Source organism: Marmota monax, unplaced genomic scaffold, assembly GCF_021218885.2.
Source record: "Marmota monax isolate L192 unplaced genomic scaffold, Marmota_monax_Labrador192_F-V1.1 WCK01_AAM20220418_F8-fsc00398, whole genome shotgun sequence".
NCBI classification, from domain to species: Eukaryota; Metazoa; Chordata; class Mammalia; order Rodentia; family Sciuridae; genus Marmota; species Marmota monax.
In genome coordinates this window covers 539357-561779 of record NW_026695073.1, presented here as the reverse complement: position 1 = coordinate 561779, position 22423 = coordinate 539357, and the positions used below count along the sequence as shown (strand labels likewise).

Sequence of the window (22423 nt, the reverse complement as noted above, 5' to 3'; positions counted from 1 at the left end):
TCCCAGCCCCTTTCTCTAGAAGCCTAAGTGTCCCCACCATGCAAGCAGACAGGCAGAAGCTGGTGAAGTTACATGGTGACATTCTCCTTCAAACTCTTTAAGCCTTACAGGAAAGGGCATGTCTTTTATTCCCCAAAATTAAAAACAATGTGTTTTTAGTCTATTTCCTGTGTACATTTATTCCCTTTTGTTTTTTCTACCACACCTAGCACATAGGGAGTAGGAAGTAAGTAGTTGTTGAATAAAACTATACTATATGGAAAACCGTGTGTGTGTGTGTGTGTGTGTGTGTGTGTTTCCAGATAACCAGGGAACTGACTCCTGCTGCCTTCTCAGGAAAGAACGTGAATTATTTGCCTCATGTCAAGAAACAAATGATCTATTATATTTTTAAGGTCCCCAGAAATAGGAAACACCTTGTCTATTTTCTGACCTGTGACTGCTATGTCTGAAGTTTAGCTCCAGAAATAAAAAGAAAATATCTAAACACATTTTTTTAAAAAAGGACCCTCCCCCAGTGCTGTTCGCTGCCACCGTCTTTTCTTCTCTGCTTCCTCCTTTTCAGCTTGACATCCTCTCAAACGCTACCTGACAGACTGCAGCAATCACCCCGTGAATGTAAGTAATTTCTCTATTGACAGCCTCCCATTCTCTCTGACATCTGCCAGCACTCCCTGACACTTGAATAAGCATTAAGACATTAACAGTCTGGCACAGGTTTAAGGGCTGGAATAGCAATGCTTGGCAGGCCTGCTACACAAAGCCACACGCACAGGGACCCCCACTCATTCAACCTCTCTGTCCTTCTGCTTGGAAAACCTAGCAGAGCCCCACAGTAAATGCCGATTATTCGCTCGACTGCCCTGGCATTTTGGTGTCTCCTAGAAAGGCCAGATCCTCCGTTAAAAGAAAAGAAGAGAAAAACAAGAAAATGGGAGCCAGTGGAAGTGAGAAGAGAATGCTAATACAAAGGCAGGTCGCTGCTCAGTGGGATGAGTTAATATTTTAAAGGGATTGACTTAGAATAAGAAGCAAAGTCAAGCTCCCCTAACTTACACCGGGAACAATTTGCATCACGCTTTTCTTCTGCTAATATCAAATTCTTCCCACATATGAGCTGGCAAGTGCCATCTTTGTGCCAGGGATTTTTGAAAGCCAATTTGTCAGACCCACATACAGAAAATTATTAGGAAAGAACAGCACGGCAGAGTGTGTTCACTGCTAGGATCTGTTCGCTGAGAAATGGCAAAGCTATTGACACACATGATATTCAACCCCCAAGTGAGTCACAGGGCTGCCTCCGTTCTATTCTGAGGAGGGCTTGTTTGGGATCAGAAAACTGTCATCCATGCAGGTGATGCTAAAATTAACATTCACACAGAAGGGACAAAGCAGTTTTCTGGGAGTGGGACACTTTTCTTGAGTGAAAAATGACTCAACAGGATTGCACTTGGAAACGAAAAGTTAAGATAGGTCTTACAATAGTTCAAGCTAGTCTAATCAAAGGACCAGGCAAGACTCTGTGGCTCATGACTCCCTTCACATCTTGGGGAGTTAGGCCAGGGCCACGTCACGTCACTGAGAGCAACTGCTAGTTGCATAGTGATTCCTTCCACAGACTATTTTTCTTTATTTCCCTGTTGTCTGGTCTGAACCTGGGGTCATTATGTCTGATTTGTGAATTAGCAAGGGAAAGAAGCTCAAAAAGGATATGAGACAGTCCCCAAATCCCATAGGTGGTAAGAGGTGGCAGCACAAGTTGAACCGAGGTCTCTACCCTAGGGTTGATTTCACTCCCATTGACTTCCGGCCCTGGGGAGCTTAGACAGAATTACCAGAGGCAGGGCATAGTGAACCTGGAAGAACACTGACTGCCTTTCCAGAGCCCAGAGGGCTACCCCCCATGACTGTGATTAGGCTGACAGATCAGTAACTGAATAGCAGCAATCTCTGCCCCAGTCCACAGAGGCTGCTCAGCTGGGCAGCATATCCTCTGCAGGGCCAGCCAAGCAGGGTGGGAAGTGTGGGAGGGTGGGTGATTAGATCAAATTAAGTGTCATTTCTGAATTTGCTGGTTCAAACCTTGAATGTTTTAAGATTGGGGGCTTTGGAGTCAAGGGGACATGAATTTGAGTTCTGTCCTTCACTAGCTATGGGCTGGGCAGTTTAATTAACTCAATCTCAGTCTCTTCATTAGTTAAATAGTAGTGACAATGATATCACTTTCTTAGGCTTTGTGAGAGCTAAAGGAGCTGAAGTTTTGACAAATGCTTAGTATAGTAAATGCTCACAAAATAAATGCTAGCACACTACTACTAATAGTGGATATAGGTATTCATGTGAAGCTCCCATCTTTCCAGTTGTTCATACAGAATCTCTGAATTTCCTGTAGGAAGATACTGTTGTTATTGATAAGGCCCTAGTCTTTGTTTTTTGCTTGATTTTGTTTGGGGTGGTACTGTGGATGGAACCCAGGGGTGCTTTACCACAGAGCTATATCCACAGCCCTTTTTATTAGTTGTTTTGAGACAGTCTTACTAAGTTGCTCAGACTGGCTTTGAACTTGGAATTCTCCTGCTTCAGCCTCCAAAGTCACTGGGATTACAGGAATGTGCCACCATGCCTAGTTTAAGGCCCTCATCTCTGTGACTCAACTGCACTCTTTGGATGTCTTGCAGTTACTTCAAATACATGCCCCAGCCAGTTCTTCTTCCATTTAACCATAATATTTGTAGCAAAATACTACTGACAGTCTCACCTGTCTTCTGTGCACCATATTTATGACCTTCTTTGTCCTGCAGTTAGGTATTATTTTTCACTTTCACAGATGAAGTCACTGAGCTTAGAGGGGTTAAACAACCAGCCCAAAGTTTCACAACTGTTAAATATCAGACCGCACTTTGAAATGCGAGTCAACTTCTGACCTACTCTATCCTTCTCTGACCAGAGGTAAGGCTGCAAAGCACAGGAGCTTTGGTTTTCTCCTCTCCTTGGTCTCCCAATCACACAAACAGGAATTCCTCTCCTGCTGTTCCCTGCCAAGGAAAATTTTGACATCTTGTCCTGGCTTTACATCCACTCTGGCCAACCTAGGTCAGAGTTGCTTTTCCATCTGCTAGACATCAGCATGAACTGGTTTTTGAATGTCCCTTCTCTTGAATAACCTCCAAACCCAGTGCTCAGCATGTCCCTAAAGAAAACTTGCAAGGACTCCCCACTGTCTGCGAAAGAAAAATGGTGCTGCTCAGACTGACAGTCAAGATCTGCTTCCTCCATAAACATACTCTTCAGTTTCCAGGTCTCTCTTTATGTACTCGATAGAATGCAGGTACCATGAGGGCAGAAATCTGAGCCTCTTGATCACTGTTGCATCCCCATACCTAGAATCATGCTCTGCTTATAGTAAGCATTAAATATGTGTTGAGTGAATGAATAAAATATTTTTTCCAGATTAAATGAGCCTACTTTCCATCATGTTTCACCAAGGAAACTGAAAGGTATAACATCTAATTTTATTTTTTTAAGATGTTGTATTTTTTTTAAAAAATGAAAAAAAAGCCAAAACAGGATTCTTAAAATTTGCAGTGTTTTAGAGGATAATGTGTATTATGTTATGCTTTTAATGTTTATGGCCCTATCTTCATGATTCTTTTCCTTCCCTCCATCTGCCTATCTTATGCCCAACCTGTTCTTCAAAAACTCAACCGATAACTCCTCCACCATCTTTTTCTAGGATTTCCTCATGAGAATAATAAGAAGAATTTCCTCTTCTTCCTGAAGCCTCCCCACAACAATTTGACTGTAGGTTCACCTGTGTCTGTGACTCATCATCTTACTCCACACATTTTAGGTGTCCATATCTTCTCTAGGTTTGTGAGAGCAGGTCCATCATCTGTTTCTGATTATCTCTCTATCCACCCCATGCCTGTTGCTTTGTGTCATGAAAAACCCACAGATGCTCAATATCTATTTTTTTGAATAAATAAATGAATCTGTCAATGCAGGTAAAAATAACAGATGGCTGAAGTCTTGGCATTAGGCATTAGGCTGATTTTCCCAGTTGGGAGACGGCATGGGGGAGAGGGAAGCTCTGTCTGTCGAGGGTTCACAGATGAAGGCAGAGATCCTGAAACAGACAGGGCCTGTGGAGTAGGTGTGTCTTGAGGCACACTGTCTGGGCTCCGATGTCAGCCCTGTCTTTTATTTGTTATATAAACTTTAGTCATCTGATTATATTTTTATCTACCTCATAGGCTTTGTACTGAAAATCAAATGTGCTAATAAATGTGAAGTGTGGTTCCCATTGTGGTAGATGGGAAGATGGCAATATTGTTTCAAATATTTAACACACACACACACACACACACACACATACACCACCTGTCTTATTTATTTAGAGCCATTACAACAAATTACCATGGTCAGGGTGGCTTAAATGACACACATTTATTGCACTCAGTTCTAAGGCTGGAAGGCAGAGGTCATGGTGGAGTCAGCAGGAGTGTCCTGATGAGGGGCCTTCTTCAGGGTTGCAGGCCACTGACTTACATTGCATCCTCAGATGGCAAGGAGAGACTGAGAGCTTCCAGGGGTTCTTTAAGAAGAGTTCCAACCCCTTTCTTGAGGGCTCCACCCATGACCTCCTCACCTCCCAAAGGCCTCCTCACACTACCACATGGAGGGGCAGAATGGCATCAGATGAGTCTTGGAGGGGACCCAAACTTGCAGTCCTCTGCATTATCCCTGGCTGTTGACACCTGAGTTGCTATGTTCTCTCCTTGTCTGTGTGACTTGCCATGACTAGTGGCTTTTGAGTGGCAGTGGCACATGCCATGACTGAGCGAAGGCTTTCTGGGCTATTGTGCCCTTTCTTCTCTGCCCAATTCTCAAATTGGTTCTTCTCGTCTGCCCTGGATCCTTTTCTCATTTGCCCTTGCTTGGCTTGCATTAGGACCTCATCCTTGGGCTCTTCAAGGCATTCTGCCACCAGCGATCATCTGACTGAGTAGAAAGCGTGGGTTCCAGTTCCAACTCTGCCCTGTGACTGTGGTCACAGGACTTGTTCTTTCTGAGGCTCTGCTTCCTCATAGATAATTGTCAAGGTTCCTTTCAGTTCAAAGAAGTTTTCAAGTCTACAGACAAGCAGCTCCTGGGATCTTCCATATAAGTAAACGAATTCTCACTCTAACACTTCCAAAGATGGAGTGATTTGGGGGGTTGGGAGGGCCTCAGCTTCATGGTCCTTTTCTCCCTTCACAGGATTTATGTTAGGTTTTAGCCATCGTCAGTGTTTAAGATAATGACATTGCATGTCACTCTCCCCTCTTACCACCCCACCGATAGTAAGATCACAAAAGTCTTATCCAGAGAAAAAAGGTAGTTTCTTAGAAAAGGAGAAATCATGTTTTATAGGGGTGATGAAAAATCTTTGGCTGGCAATTATGTCTTTAACTTAAAGGACTTAAAATAGAAAGCATCCAGGAAGAAGGTGAGGCTGCTGTGGTGGGTAGAGCTTGGGCTTGAGAACCAAAGCCCTTGGCTGGGTTCCAGCTATTTCTGCCATCAGTCATTCAGGTGACCCTGGGCAATGGATCACTCATTTTCTGGGTTTCGACTTCCCTATATGTAACAATAAAGGATCTCCAAATTCCTGTCTAGCATGAGCGAGTGTTTCATCCCTATGACTCCATCAAAGTTAATTGACAGGGTTGTTTTCTACAGGCATTAAGTGGCGGTTCTCTTAATTTGTAGATTAAGGGAAATAAATGAAAGAAGGGAAATGTTTACAGGGGAAGCCCAGCCCACACAAATCTTCTGAATTGCTAATAAATTTTGATCCTAAAGGAGGAGTAAAAGAAAAAAAATTTTGATTTATAATCATTTAAGCCTATTTGGTTTGCCAGAAGAACAGGTGGCCTAGTGTCTTTGCCTGCCCGCCCATGGGAGATTTTCTGCTCCAACAAAGGAGCGAATCTCTGCCATGTTCCTCCCAGCTCTGTTGAAATGTATCCATGGTGTGGCTCAGAGCCTCAACACCTCAGCCAGTGGGGTCTGTCAAGTAGAGGGTGGCTACCAAAGCTGGCCCTCCCCCATTGGTGTATTGTTGGTTTTAGAGACCAGGTCCTCCTCCCCTCACGTTGCCATGTGCCTGGCCTCGGTGGAGTAGACAAATAACATGGCTTCCAGTCCACGCTTCCCCCTAGACTTCCACACCCCTCCCTCCGCAGCCTGGCCGCTCTGGCTTATGAGCTGAGATGGCTCCAAGATCGGCTCTGGTACACATACAACCAATGTGCTCCAAGAAAAGCCCCTAGGGACTCCTCCCCACACTGGCTTTAAAAACATGTGGTCCCTCCCACATGGAGAGGGGACACACATTTGTGAAAGGCCACCCCCGGCCTCAGAAGGGCATGTCAGAGCACAGGTTGTGAAGCACAGGTGCCTGTTCCACTCTCCGTCATGACAGCCTGTCTGGGGCACAGCTGCTGTACTTGGATCTCCTGTGTTCACTCCCAGGCCATACTTCCCCAGCGTCACTTGCAGACAATTACAGAGTTCCATGGGGGTGTGAGAGCTGGGCCATTTCCACCTAAAAGAGGATTCCTTAAATGGGCATCTTTGGTTCAGGGACCTTCCATCAGGTCAGCCCCAACTTTCTCAGAACTGCACTTCCATCTGAAAGTCTTTCTACCCAGTCCTTCCCTCTGTTCTTTCCAGGTATCAGACCTGCCTCATGAGCCTTTGGCTCCCCCAAATATTCCTGCTTCTTCCCACTTTACCCTCGACAGGCTCTTCCTACAGTAAATCCATTATATATATAAATCAAATCCCACGTGGCATCTGCCTCTTGGAGAAGCAGGGTGTTACATTTTTGCAATGTGTGGTCCACTGTATTATCTAGGGTCCAAAAAACAGAACCAATAAAATATATCATCTGTAAAACGTGTGTGTGTGTGTGTGTGTGTGTGTGTGTCTGGCTCGTGCAATTATAGAGACTAAAAAGTCCCAAAACTTAGAGTGGGATGGAGACTTAAGAGAACTAATGTATATAATTCCAGCCCCAAAGCCAATGGGTTCAAGAGCTAAGAAGAACTGATGCTCTGATTCTGATGATTAAAAAAAAAAAAATGGATATTTCAGTTCAAGACAGTCAGTCCCAGAGGAGTTCCCTTTTCTGCTGAAAGGGTCAGACTTCTTGTTCTATTAAGGCCTTCAACTGATTGGATAAAGCCCACCCACATTAGGGAAGGAAATCTGCTTCACTCAGTCCAGTCTACTAATTCAAATGTTAATCTCATTATAAAACATTCTCATAGATACAGTTAGAATAATATTCAGCCATACATGTGGGCACCCTAGGGCCCAGTCAAGATGATGCATAAGATAAACCATTAAATCCTTGGAGTCCAATAGTTAATCAGTGGTATCACTTTTGCTAATGGAATGAATACAGGTTCTCACATTATGAGTTGCACTTATATCTGTTTCTCTAAAAATTATGGATGCCTTGAAGGTGAGAATAATGTCTTACTCCTTTCAGATCCAGAGTACACAGTGCAACTTCAGTAACATATTTTTTGAGTTCTAATTCTGTGCTATGCAGAGTGCTAGGGGTACAGCAGTGAATAAAACAGGCCAGGACCTTGTCCTTAGAGAGCGCAAATGTAGATGAGAGAGATTTAAAAAAGAAAAATATATATGATATTGTGAAGAGGTTTAAGAATAAAGCAGGACAAGGGATGGGGAGGGAGGGAGAAGTGTCATTCTGTGTAGATCCTTGAGAAGGCTTGAATAAATACCCAAACAGACGAAAGAATTTATGAATAAAAGTATTGGGAAGGTTGAGCGAGTGTGCTGGGGCAACCAGGAATTTGGAGCAGTGGAAGGCCACCTCCCCAGTCCGGGGCATCAGCTCAACTAAGTGTTAGTTCTCAGCTCTGTCTTGTGCAGTATCCTTTCCCTCCTTCGCTCCCATTTCTACAACTTTTCTTAGAGAGTGAGTGGGCACAGAGTGCCTTTTCTTAAGGGACTTCCTCACTGGGGTAAGTTTTAAGTCAACTTTATTACTACATTGACCTTCTTCAACATGAGGGCTTGGGGCCAGTTTCCACTTCTGAAGAAATTGCTCTAAAAGTGGCACTCTGGAGACTCTTCAGTAAATGAAGATAGACTTGGCAAAGAAATTCCAAGCCCACAGGCAGATAATTAGGAGAGATTTTCAAAGCCTAGGGGGAAATCAAAGACCATTATGTATGTATGGTTTGCACTAAACCATTTTATTACAAATTGAGCTCCATACAGCTGTGCAGCAGTTGGAAAGGAAGAATGAACTTCTAAGGAAAGGCTAAAGCCACATGGATGCCAACCTTCCAGTAGCCTACAGGAGCCACACATACGTCATGTTTCATGGCTTGCCATGAGTAATTTCAAAAGCCAAAATAGGTAGTTTTGTTGCAAGTTTCAAGAGAGAAATGATGATGTAGCAACTGAGGGCAGGGGGAAACACCAAAACTTTCCTCTCTCTTAAACTTCTCTATTCGATTCCTCACTCTTGATAGGGATGTAGTAAAAGGAATAAGATTTGTGTCGAGTCATCTAAAGCCTTTGGGAAACTTGGCAGAAGAGTCTGGACTTGAAACCAGGCAGGCCTAGAAATGTAATTTAATTCTGTGTGATCTCAGGCGAGTTATTCAGACTCTCAGAGCTCCACTTTCCTTGTCTGAAACTTATCTACTGTGAGGAGTTGTTGTGATTAATATGTGAGACAGGGTGAGAAAAGTACCCAGCACATGCTAGGTGCTCAATGAATAATGGGAAGGAAGTTAATAAGAAGTTAATAAGAAGCTCAAAGAACTTTTATCATAGTTTCTCTTGTTATTGCTAATAAAGATAATATCAAAAAGTTCTTTGTCAAGAAAAGGGATCACAAATGTCTTTGCTAAGCCTGCAGTAGGACCTAATTTTATGATTTTTGTTGGAACAAAAGAATTATGGCAAACTGAAGGGCTCTGTCCCATCTAAAGGGGGCAGCTGAAGGATTTAAACCTGATAGAAGAGGTATAAACACATCCACCCTCCCCATCTAAAGGTAGCTACTGGAGGGCCTGAGCATCATTTAAAGGGGACAGTTGGTATTTAGCTCTATCTGGAGGTGGTGTAGACTTAGTATTGGCAGATTTTTTTTCTTTTTTAAGAATCCGCAAATTTACATTTTTATGTGAAATTTCCAGTCTCATAAAATGTCTCATAACTTAATTAACAAACATGTAGGCCACAAAGCGTGTCTGCAGGCTGGATGTGGCCTGTGGGCCGCCGATTTGCAATTTCTGGAAGACACACATTCCACAATAACGGTCTCATTCCTTGTATAGTAAGTTATTTTAGTTTGAAAAATAATTCTTCAAATAGTTCTACACAGAGCAAAGAAGTCAACATATAAATAAGTCTCTTCCTGTATATTTCTTTTTCTAGGAAATGAAAGGACAAAAATAACCTCAAGAACCTAGACTGGAGTTCCCAGTTACTTCCTCAAGACTGGGCTGATCACTCATTAGCATGCATAGTGAGACAAGCTGCTCTCTGCCAATATAGCTGTTTTCAGGTTGTGTGCCTTAAAATGTGATGCTCCCGCACACTTTCCACGACAGCACAGAGAGGTAAGGTATTAATGAGCATTCCACAAAATTGTTGCCTTCAGATCTTAAAAGAGAGGGCAGAAAGAGCTTAGAAGAAATTATTTTGGTTTTAAATGATCTTCCTAAAGGCTTCAGATGAGCTTTATAGCAACAAAGAATGCTCCAGAGGAAATGCCAATTGGAAACTATCAGTGGCTGAAAAGTATTTTAATTAACTTGTTCCACTCCATTTCTGAGCTTAGCGCAGAGGAAGAAAAGGAATTTTATTTCAATATCAAAAGTTACAGAGAGTGTTAAGCTCCCATTTTTGATTGACAGCCTCCTACACCATCACACACCCTAAAAGTAGCAACTATGAATTTGGACTATTTGTAAAACCCACGAGGTTTCTAGAGTATGTGACAATCCAGATATATGTGCCCCGTTCATCCACAGAAGCCGTTTCTTGCTGAGGAAATGTACTGTGACATCCATTTTGATAGGTAACAGGCACATTAAGATAGAATTACCTCCGTTAGAATATGACTGTGATAATGACCACAGGAGGCCCTTAGACCAGAACTACTGTAGGACATCAGTAAGAAACATGCTCGGTTCCCTTAATGACACAAACAAGGATTTGTTCAGAATTGGCAGGGGGTAGTTGATGATTGACACCTCTTCCCAAGGTGTCTGAGTGTTGAGCAGCCATATCTTCACTAAATAATTGCTCAACGTGTAACTGTCTAAACAGTGCTGGGCAAGTATTTGGTCTGAAGTCTAACTTTATAAATTGGCAACCTCAGTGACATGCAACACAAGTTAATCACCACAGTCCTATTCATTCCAGACGATATAGGATTTCTTTCCCTCTGAAAATATTAGGTTAGGAAATACCAATGAGGATCTATAAAAGGGGCAAAAAATTATTCTATCAAAATGAAGTTTCAAAGATTTGTTATAAAAAATTAAAAGATTCTCTTTTTACCAAGAAAATTAATATTTTTGAAGTTAAATTTAGAACTTGATACACACACACATATACACACACACACAATAAAGGGCATTTTGATAAGGTACATAGAAGCCTTTGAAAGGCAGTCACTAAAATAAAATAATGCTACCATGAACGAGACCATCAAACAGAATTTCTATTTGAAAAACTCACCTTCAGTGCCTTCCCTTTTCCCCCCACTTCCTTTTTGTCTCCTAAGACCCTCTCTCTAGCCTCATAATGGCCCCAATGGGATTGACAACATCTTCATTTGAGAAAGGCTTTCTGGAAAGGATGAGTCAAATTTAAGAGAGTGTGAGTTGAACTTTTTGCAACCATGCCCCCTGGGCTTATCATGTTCCCAAGATATTTCATAATCTCAACTGGTCAACATGACAGTTGACTGGGATGGCAGAATTCCAAGGAAAGCTACAGCTGTGGTTTCCCTTGAAAGAGCACCCCCACCCCCTGACAGATGTAAGTACTTATTTTCAGAGTATAATTTAAAAGGATGGTCAAGACACCACTTTGCAAGCTCATAAAGATCTGCTTGCCCATTTGGGTAGAAGAGGGAAAACAAATTCTAATTGGAATAGCAGTCATATTTCAATGCAGATTATTGCACTCTACTCAAATATCTGCTGTCACTTCAATTAGAATCAATGGTCTTCTTTCTTACCAATCCCCTCAAATGTGTAGGTTGCTATGACCTGACAAGAATGTATTAATTTTTTTTAAATAGAGATAGATACATCACAGCAGGAGGCTAAGTGATAGAGCTAACAGTTAATTCTTGCTTCATTAAGCCAAGCCAAATAATTCTCTTTAAATGAAGAAACCCATCCTGCTTCCCAGTAAATATTCGGTATTGAAGCAGCAATGAGAGCTCATGCTATGTAAACCTTGCTTCTCTTTAGGGGCTCCTCGGGCATTTCCACTAATGCCCCACTAAGAAGCATTTGAAAATACTAGATGCGCAAAATAATCTTGGTGAAATCGCTTCTTAGAGTTTGTAATTTTAAAAACGTGTGCGCTCACTCTCTTGATCAATCACGAAAATGCTATAATCCTCTATGGGCCTCCCAGCTGTTAGTATGAATTAGAAAGTTCTACAGAATAATCTCCACAGGTCATCTCAGAGAAAGTGCCTGGGTTTTTCAGACTAAGTGCACATTGGATATATAAATCATTATCACTTTGGGGTTGATTAGAAACGGGCAGGTATTTTGCAATCCTGGAAGTATTTGTATGCCTGTGGCAACTGATTAGCGATTTCAAATTAGTAGCTTAAAATTAAAACAAGCCTGGGGTTAGAATAAAAGGAGATAGCTTTTCTAGGTAAAGAAAGCTTCAATATCCCCAGAAAGCCCCTTCCCTCCCCCTCATCCTTTCTCTTCCTCTTATTACCCAGCCTCAGATTGGTTTCTGTCAGTTGGTGTGACTGATCATGTGAGTTTCCAGATTTCAGCAGGAAGGAGAAACAGTGGGAATGACTAGATATGGAGATGTCAGTCTCATGAATATTTCTGCTTCTCACAAAAAGGGATTGAATGGTTCTCAGGGACATTGTCCTGCAGTGGGACAGCCTGGCTCCTCCTCCCTTTTGTCTGCTGTGTCTTTGGAGAGGCAAGCTGCCTTCCACCCAGCACACCTGCTGCACAACACCAGGGTCTCCCATTCAGAAGAGAAAGAAAATGCCCAAGAGAGGGAAAAAGATCAAAAGAAATATTTTGTTTCCAGGGTAGGTATGGCCACAGGAACAAGGAAGTAGATAATGTGGTTGAAGTTTATAGGTGGTGGGGCTGGGGAGAGGGGGACCTAATTTTTAACAAGGAATTTTTAAAAATCTACTTGTTATAGTTCAAATACAGTTTGTTCCCTCCAAAATTTATGCTGAAATTCATTGTCATTGTGGCAGTGTAGGGAGGTGGGGCCTTTAAGAGGTAATTAAGTCATTAAGAGGGATTAAAGCCTTCTCAAGGGAATAGGTTCATTCTTGCAAGAGCAGGCTGTTCTAAAGCAAGGCCACCTCTCATGTTTTATCTCCTTCACATGCAGCCACTTGCCCTTCTGCTTTCCACCACGAGGTGAAGCAGCCCAAGACCCTCCCCAAAGCAGAGCTGCCTTACCATGTTGATGGTGTTTGGATGTGGAGTTTGTGAGAGCTAATTAGTATCAGATGAGGCCATGAGGTGGGTGGGGGGGATGCACTGATGGCATCAGTGCTTTCTAAGAAGATGAAGAGAGTTAGTACTCTTGCTCCATGGCACACGTGATCCCCTTCATCATGTGATAAGACCTCAAGAAGGCCCTCACCAGATGCTGGCACCATGAATTTGGACTTCCCAGGCTCTAGAACTGTGAACTAAATAAACATATTTTCTTTAAAAATGACTCAGACTAAGATATTCCATTATAGCAATATAAAATGGACTAAGTCTTTTGCCATTTTGCCTTCTTGGACTACTGAGCCATGATTTTGTTTGGGAAAGTGTTAGAAATTAAACCCACACTACTATCTTAGTTTGTCTTCGAAAGTTAAACAAGAGAGAAAAGAAGAACAATCTGGGTCTTTGAAAGATCTTTTTCCAGACAGGCAGTAGAAAATATGCCTTGATATGCTGGCTATCTCCCCAAGAAGTCTGGGAACAAGAAGTTTGTCTAACTCAGAATTTCTTTGTTAGTTAACTAATCTGGTGAGGTTTTATTTCCCTAACTTTTGAAAATTATTCTCCTACTGATTCCCTTTATGTTTCCATGTTACTTTTGATAAAAAGAAGCTGTCCTCTGTGCAATTTTAAGAGAAAGATAGCACTTTCATTTTGTAGGAAAAACTATTTTTTTCATCAAGTTGCCAACTAAGAACATATAGTAAACATTTAAATTCTCCAGTCTTAAAGATTACTGGCACTGTAAAACATTCATGAAGAAAAAAATAAGAAAAAGAAAAAGCTCTGACATCAGCAGATGTATTTCCAAATTTCGATTCTGCCACACAGTGACTTTGGGCAAGTCATGAAACTTTTGTAAATATCTGTTTGTCCATCCCTAAAAGATAAGGCTAGTAATAAATCTGTTGCAACAGCTCATATTGCTCTAGGTAACAAAAAATAAATTGCATCAAGGCAGAAACTATGTATTCATTTTCTTCCTTTTAATTCAAAAAATGCCTTCAGGAGACTCAGTTTAATTGGCATCTGCTGTGTCTTGAATGTGTCTCCCTACAAAATTCAGGTATTGCCAAGGTAAGGCCTTTAAAAGGTTCTTCGGCCACAGGACTCCTCTCTTAGGAATGGGATCAGTTATCTTTATAAAGGGCTTGATGGAGGAAGTTCATCCTTTTTTACCTCTCTACATTCTACCATATGAGGATGCCACATTCTTTCTTTTTAGAAGGCACAGTATTCAAGGCACCTCTTGGCAGAAGAAACCCATGAACCTGACAGACCATGAACCTGCCAGCCCACAGATAGTGGACTTCTCAGCTTCGAGAACTGTGACAAATAAATTTCTGTTCTTTATAAATAACCTAGTCTGTAATATTTTGCCATAGTAGCACAAATAGACTAGGACAGTATCCTTAATAGTACTCAGTCCAGCCAGCCCTGTAGCAGGCATTATGACAAATGACAAAGAACCGGAAAACTGAACCTATGTCTCAGAAGAACAGTCCTTCTATTGAGGAGAGGAAATATATAAATAATATGAACTAGCAAACAATCAGAGCACATATACACAAGTTATTAGATGTTTTGGTATAAACAGCAGGTACCAAGAAAGAGGATGAGAAAGAGATGGTTTTATTTAGGCCTTTATTACATATAAAAATCTTAGTAGCAAAAGAAAAACTGCTATAAAAATAAACAAATCCATGGGACTTGCTTAATCAGAAGAATATGGTTTAAGATTTGAAGGTAGAAGTGAACAGAGCACATGTCTTCTGGAAACTAACCTAGCCGGAGCGGACAGGCTCACTGAGGAATATGGCTCGAAAAAGTATATTGGGACCAATTGACAGAGCCTTGAATATTAGCTTAACTAACATAAAAGAGAATGAAAACAGAATTTTGGAGAGGATTTTACTATTCAGGGTCAAAGTTTAGTTCTGGAACTTGGTTGGACTCAGGGAGTGGAGGTGATTTGGGTTGTTTGTGCTTACCGAGTGCTTCCTTCTAAGGTACACACTCCACGTCGAACACTCCTCTACCCACAGATGGTTTGATAAAACCAGTTTACCTATGGGTGGTTTGATCCATATTAACTAAACTCAGGAAAGACTGGTGCATAAAAGCCAATTTAATTAATTTCAAAATTTAGAAAGTTACAAATAATCATTAAAATGAAGGTGGTATATGTATATTAAATAACTCAACTTTTCTAGCTTCTCTCGAATAGGAGGATAATTCTGGAAAATGAAACCAATATCATAAAACGTATTGATCATCCATCGACTGAGTATTTGCTAAGCCTATACTAAGTGAGAAGCACTTTGGTGAGAAACTGCAGGGTCCTGCTGAGATCTGACAATGGTTTATGACATCGGAGATGGAAGAAGTAGGCCTCAGGAGATGGGCTAAGAACAGAAGACAAGATCTAAGACATGAAGGACTCTGTATGTTCTGTGAAGGAGCACAGGTGTCTTTCTTTCTATAATCACAAGGCCCTGCAATATTTCAATAAATTTGGAAAATTTATTAATTTTTAATTATGTTATTTAATTTAGTACAGCATTAATACCTTGGTAAGTAGTCACAATGTTACCTACTATAGAATACATATTTTTGCACCAATGATGCTACTGGGTACTAAGTTTTGAGTGTAAAAATGAACCACAACCTGAATTATCACTGTTATCTACAGGAGTTCTTTTTATAAACAAAGAAGTTGGGGTTATACATTTCCAAATCAAGGAACAGATTAAATCTAAAGTAAAGGGAAAAAGCAAAATGGAATAAAATTAGCATTAGATGAATGACAGTGATATAAGTGGATTTGTCTATCAAACGATGCCTCCTTACAAAGTTTTCATTTAATTTTTGATAGTGAACACATTTACATGGCTCAAAACAAAAAAAAAATGAAAAATATGTATGGTGAATCATGATACCACCCAACCCTATCTATCTACACCCACTCTCCAGTCCCTTTTGACAAGCACTTTATTAGTGTTGTAATCTTTCTGTCCTTGTTATTTGTTTGTTTGTTTTTAATGCATACCCCAAGTACATTTTGGTAAATATAAAATTTGGGGAAAAAGGAGGAAAAAACTAACATTACCAGGCAACCACTACTTGCCAGAGACTATTGGGTGTTTTCCCGTAAGCAAGGTCACCAATTCCTTACAGCAGCTCTCCACCTGTCACAAGATGTGCCTTCTTGTCAAGTACTTTAGAAGTCCTTTCTTACACTCCTCTGCTTCTGTAGTCACATCCAACACACCTTTTGAGTCCTATATTTCAACAATGGCCCACTTTATGACATTTTTGTTGTTGTTGTTGTTACCAGAGATTGAACCCTCGGGCACTTAATCCCCGAGGCAACCCAGCTCTTTTTATTTTTTATTTTGAGACAGGGTCTCACTAAGTTGCTGAGGCTGGCTTGGAACTTGCAATCCTCCCGCCTCAGCCTCCTGAGCCGCTGGGATTACAGTCATGTGCCACGGTGCCTGGCCCTTCGTGACATCATTAAAATACACACCTTTCAGGGTCATTTTGAGGATGTGAGTTGCCAGGGCAGCACACAGCATCTAGCAGGTGCTCTCCAAGTGGAAGCTGTTATTACTCCAAGGCCTCTGGGAGAACTTCCTGCAGGCTGAGCTCATTGGACAGGTATTGATTTCTACTTAACTCCTTGAGATGACCCCCTTCTTGGATTTGGTCTATTCTGATGCCAACCTTACCCCTCAGTGAGTAATAACCACTGTCTATTCCTTATAGTAACAGAAATAAATCTAGGAATTAGGTGACCAGACCTCTCAGACAGCCACATTTAAAACCTCAAGACAAGAACTGCCACCTTCAACCTGCATCAGGATTTGCAAACTTCTATTAAGGACCAAATAGTAAATATTATAGGCTTTATAGGGTTTTGTTAGAAACTACTCAACCTTACATTGTAGCATAAATCAGCCTCTGAAAGAAATGAATGTGGTTGTGTTCCAACATGACTATTAAGGACACTGGCATTTGAATTTATACAATTTACATGTATAACAAAAATATTCTATTTAAAATTTTTTCCAGCCACATAAAAATATAAAAATCATTCTTAGCTCATGGGTCATATACAAACAGGTGGTGTGCCAGATAGGACCTGTGGGACATAGTTAGGCAACTTCTACTCTAAATGAGGATTTGATAACCTGGTCAAACAACTCAGTCTGTCTCTGTCTCTGTTGTCTCTCTTTCTCCTGTCATCATGAACAAGCAGTTACAGAGAAACTAAAGGCCCTTTTAGAAGAAATATTTCTACTTATCCAGGGAGCTGTGATTTTATTTCTCTCAACAGCAGCTTAGGGTTTTGTAAATACAAGTTAATGATTCATATACAAATTTAGATCCAGGTTTGAGTTGAGTTGATATTAACTAAATGAACTTGATGCTGGGGAAAAAAATCATAGTTTGTCCAGCTGCTAGGAAATCAAACAACATCGGAAGCTGAAAGCCTGTAATTACTTCATTTGGAAAGCAAACCTGAGGAGAAGGTAAGGTGTTCTTATACCTTGCTTCTCCCTTATGTGTCCCTTACAGGCAGGGGGCTCTATAAATTGCACACAGCTTGCCCAAGGCATCTTGGCTGAACAGGGAACTCAGGAACACCCTGCTCTGGGGTCTTTGCACTGGCTGGGAGTCCAGAGGTCAGACTCCTTGGGGATAAACACAGCCACTGATATCTCTCTGGAACACTGTGAAGCAGCTTCTGTCCCCTTCCAAGTCTTTAGCAGCAATGTCTCTGTATCTTACTTCCAACCACCATCATCTGGCACCTCTCCCTCCCCACTGCTGTGACTCCCTTATGAACTCTAGCCCCTAGAAATGAAAGTCATGGAGGACATTGTCTGTGAAGACCTTCTGCTTTCCTCAATATGGCCTTCCCCTTGATAGGGAAGCCCAAATGCCTTACTCATTGCTGGGAAATGGCTAGAGAAAAATAGTTTAATAATTCCATAAATTTTCCTATGACACAAGTATCTCCTTATCTTTTGGAAGTCAACCATTCCACAGCAGAAAATAATTGGCTCCCATTTACTCAGGAAAATTCCATCTGCTCCTGTGAATTTTTCATAGTAATGGCCTCTTGGAAACAAGACCTAGAATGCTGGGGTGACCAGTGAATGCTTCAAGAATTCATTTTAGAAACTTTATTGTTAGTACAGAAACCAGCCCTTCACCTTGCTTTTAAAAAGGTTGAAAATTTGGAATTTTGATGAAGAAATATTTGAACTGGGTCTGAAAGGATGACAATGGGCAAAAAATGAGTGGGGAGTTGGAAATGAACAAAAGTATGGGGGAGCTGGTTTGGTGGCGCACACCTGTAATCTCAGGGACTGGGGAGGCAGAGGCAGGATGATTACAAGTTCAAAGCCAGCCTCATCAATCTAGTGAGGCCCTAAGCAACTCAGTGAGACCCTGTCTCCAAATAAAAAATAAAAAGGACAAGGGATGTTGCCCAGTAGTTAAGCACCCCTGTATTCAATCCCTGGTACCAAGAAGAAGAAGAAAAAAAAGTATGGGAAAGTGAAGGCATCAGACAATTTAAGCAGAGAGCTTGTCCACCTCATTCACCATGATGTTCTTCAGCACTGGAAGAAGAGCTGGCTCTGTGAGTATTTGTTTAATGAATGAGTGGATGGATGCATTTTTGTAGCCAGGAGAGAGGAATAAGACTGGAAACACAGGCCTATCAGTCAGGTCTCAGTAGGAAACAGAATTTCCCCCAGATAATTCAAGAGAAGGGATTTTAACAAAAGGATGTCCGAAAGAGCTTGGGTAGGGTTAAGGGAAGAAATAGAGATGTCGAAGCATCCAGACCCTAGCCACCAGGGACGCATAACACCTCTAAAGCTGAAGGGGCAAGAACATGGTGTAGTTACCTCCAGAGAAGTGCACTCAAGTAGGGAGGGCAAGAGGAAGAAGGGTGCTGCCCCTTCTCCTCCTACCCCTGGTTCTCCTGCCAGTGTCTCCTGGTAACTGAACCCAGCTAAAAGAAGCCAGACAGCCTGAGAGCATGGGAGTGACATTTTGGAGACTGGATCTGGGTAAAAGAAGCAACATAATCACCATCCATAACCGGAGCTGAAATATAAAGCCGGTTTAAAAACCAAATTCTGCCTTCATTTCCCTAGGCCTTCCATTCATTCCTTATTCTCTAGAGGTGTCCCTGACCCAGTCAGCTCTTGTCAACTGGATTGGTAAACTATTAGTTCCTGAAGATTTTAGATGAGGAACTAGCACAAAAAAAGGTTCAGGAAAGTTTATCTATGTGCACATTCCAATCCTGCCACTCCTTATGTGTAAACTGTGGGCTCATTACTTCAAATTCTGTGTCTCAGTTTCCATGTCTGTAAAGCGAAGGAAATTATAGTAGCTATCTCACAGTGTGGTTGTAAGTATCCAAAGAGATAGTCCAAGTAAAACCCTTAGGTCTGATGGCATTGCTCTTTTTAAAGCCTTTCTTGGTTGAGATTTAAACAAATTTGTCTTTTATTGAAGAATTTACTGTCAAATCAGGGTTAAAGTGAGGTCTTAAGGAATTTGGCAATTTGACTTTGACCAGGCAATTTTACTTGCTTTTGTTTATGCTGGCTGGCTTCCTTAGGCATTGGTTTTTCCTCCTTTGAATGACAGTAGGATGTTAGAGAGGCTTTAGTTAATACCAATAAAGTCCACCTACATGGGCTCTCAACATACAGCTGCGATTTAGCTTCCAGTGCATTTCTGAAAATTGCTTCCTTGGCATTTCAGCATTTTATTTGAAAGAACAACTGAAGCAGAAAGGAAATCAAGCAACAACAGGAGGACTTGGTTTTTGAACTCATTAGTTGGCAAGCTGAAAAATTTGCTTAGATCAGTTGGGTTTTCAAATGTGAGAATGGGCTTCTGATAAGAAAGTCAGTAGCTACAGTCCCAGTCTGTACTTCCTTCTTTTCCTAACAAGGTTCATGTGCCTTGTTAATAGGTAAGATGTGTGGAGCTGTGGAGTGCTGTGTGCCCCTGTTTATGCCATCATTAAAATTTGAACAGACACACATTTTATGGAAAGGCTGACTCTAATTATGATTTTTATCCCCTCTTTGGTTTCCAATATTTTTTCATAGCATTGCTATAAAAGAAACCTTGTTTTGGCTGTGTTCTTAATGAATATTTGTGGAAATTTCTAAAATTATAAATGCATTTACAGTTCTGACATCAACTTAACTTACATAGATTAAATAATAAGAGGATGTAAAAGTTTCAATTTCATTTTGATACCAGATACTTGTGGTTATTTCAATATGTAGGTGATCCTTCATGATAATTCTTAAAGATAAGCAGGTTATTATCATAATATATGCTTTATACAAGTAAATGACTTGTACGTGACTACTTCTCGAATGAGGGAATATTTTAAAATGTACCTAACAATCCTATCTCTTGGGCTATGAAAGCCCTTAAACAATGATTCTCAAGGACTTTCTCTGTCATTGCTTAATAATATTCAAGGCCTACAGACAGTTCAGAATTACATTTTTAAAATGGTATATACTATATAATTATAGTTCCATTTTTTATAAGGCAGCAAACCCCATTGTATAGCAACATGAAAGGAAATGCACCAAACTCTTAGCAGTGGGTTCTTTCTTTTTCAGTCTCATGGGTCAATTTTATTACCTTTACAGTAGTTCTAAATGGAAGATAGGAATACAGGAAAGGTTTAAAAACAATGCTAATCCCTCCTCAGGGACATCTGAGTCTTTTTTTTATATATATACCTCCCTTTTACAGTGTGGTGTCAGAGGCTGTCTGGATTTGAATCCTGATTTCCTCACTTAGCATTGTATGACCTTGTATAAGTACAGACATCTCTCTGTGCTCAATGCAATCATCTGAAGACAGGGGTAGTAGAGATCTTCAGTGACCTAGCAAGATCCTGTCTCCCAAAATAAAAAAATAAAAAGGGCTGAGGACATAGCTCTGTGGTTGAGGGCACCTGGATTCAAGTCCCAGTCCCACATAAAAAAACTGGGGAGGGGAGTAGTAATACTTCTCTCATGGAGCTGTTGTGAGACTAAATGAGAAAATACTTAAGAACAGTGGCAGGGACTCACTTGGAATCAATAAATGAGAGCTATTATTTTATCATTTATAATTAACCTGTTTCTAATCCCATCTCTTGTGGTGGAATGTGACCTCCTGGGATAGTCTCTGACCCTCCTTTCTTTCAGCCTTTGGTGTTCAGAATCTGCTTTGAAGCTGTTCTGAGCCTGTCTGCACTGATCCATTCGTTAGCAAGTGGTCAGTTCATGGTGACACCTCTATAGGTCCACAAGAAGTCCTTTAGGGGTGTTATTCTAAAACATCCACCTTCCTAGTACTTGAAACTTCAATCGCCTTCCAGAGTCTTACATGGGTCATGAAGACTAGGTGACATCTGAATCACAAATTGATTCTCAGGGTCAAGAGTATTTGGTCTGTATAGAAAGTCAAGGTTTATAAACCAGTCAGTATCTTTATCTGGCATCACTCTCCTCCTCAGCAGCTGCCCCCCAAACCTACTCTGCATGAAGTTGTCCTGGCCTCAACATTATTTTTCTGGAAAAACCAGGAGTATATATAAATGGCTGGACCTTCAGAGAGACTGATTTTCTAAAATTTTTCCCAAATTTATTTTTATTTGATTTTTAAAATGAATAGTATTTTGAAAGAGCATAACCTATAATATAAGGCTTATTTCGAATTCTTAGGATGATGATGCTAATTTTCAATTGATATGTGTAATTGCTAATACTTGTCTCTCTGTATAGAGCTTCCTCTTTCCATGTTTTAGCTCCAAATCTTGCCCTCTCGTCGATGCAAAATGCGTGCTTTTAAAATACCCCACCACCCACACACATACACACACTCCACACACATGCACATCTCTATGTTTACTTTTTTGAGCAAAGGTGAGATGCATGATCATATCTCTTTTTAAAGATGAGACAGCCAGAAGAAAAGGCAAACAAATCACATTGGGAGGAACCTTCAAAGGGCTGTGTCCTAGCATCTCTAACTGCCTTTTATTAACCCATTATGGGTTATTACTTCATTAAATGAAACTATTAAAATACCCATGGGTTGAAGTGGGAGAAATGGATTGGCTAGAATCAGCAAGTACCTGTAAATAAGGTATACCAGAGGGAATTTGGTACAGGAGAGAAGGGTGAGTCATAGCACACATTAACTAGTACTTACATAATGTCTAATAAGTTACAAAGTGATTTAACATACTGGAAGAGAATGAACAGAGGGAGTGAAGAAAATGGTAGAGAATTAGATGGGGTAGGGAGGCTTCCGTATGTCACATGGACTTTAGACCCCAAATCGCCTTGCTTTAATTTTAAGTTACCTGAGATAATGAAAAACATGAGGACTACAGATACCTGGATATCCCCTTAATTATTTTGCAATGGAAAATGGTTCAAAATCTGCCTTACAGTTTGTGATCTCTGATATCTTTATTCCTGTTATAGTATGGGAAAAACAAGTTTATTTTGATCATTCTCAATGTTGATTCATCAAGTGGTATCAGGAGAGGGATTTTCAAGAACTTTCATTCTTTTATTCCCAAGGGCTGC

General features: G+C 40.8%; 1 protein-coding gene and 2 long non-coding RNA genes across 11 annotated transcripts in view; 2 read left to right on the top strand and 1 right to left on the bottom strand.

Moving 5' to 3' along the window:
- Rasgef1b (RasGEF domain family member 1B) overlaps nucleotides 1–22423 on the bottom strand; it is a 560746-nt gene that overhangs the window by 54778 nt on the left and 483545 nt on the right. The gene's annotated exons all lie outside the window — the stretch shown is intronic.
- Nucleotides 12117–15302, top strand: LOC124081783 (uncharacterized). Its single transcript, XR_006848118.2, has 2 exons — nucleotides 12117–12349; nucleotides 14990–15302. It is a non-coding gene; the product is annotated as an uncharacterized LOC124081783 (long non-coding RNA).
- LOC124081784 (uncharacterized) overlaps nucleotides 17060–22423 on the top strand; it is an 84805-nt gene continuing 79441 nt past the window's right edge. For 2 of the 7 annotated variants that reach the window (XR_006848121.2, XR_006848122.2), the window contains exon 1: nucleotides 17060–17311. This is a non-coding gene — a long non-coding RNA (uncharacterized LOC124081784). Of the gene's footprint in view, nucleotides 17312–18320; nucleotides 18430–22423 lie in introns of all 7 variants that reach the window. The other 5 variants (XR_009225268.1, XR_006848119.2, XR_009225267.1 and 2 more) reach the window with 5 other exon arrangements.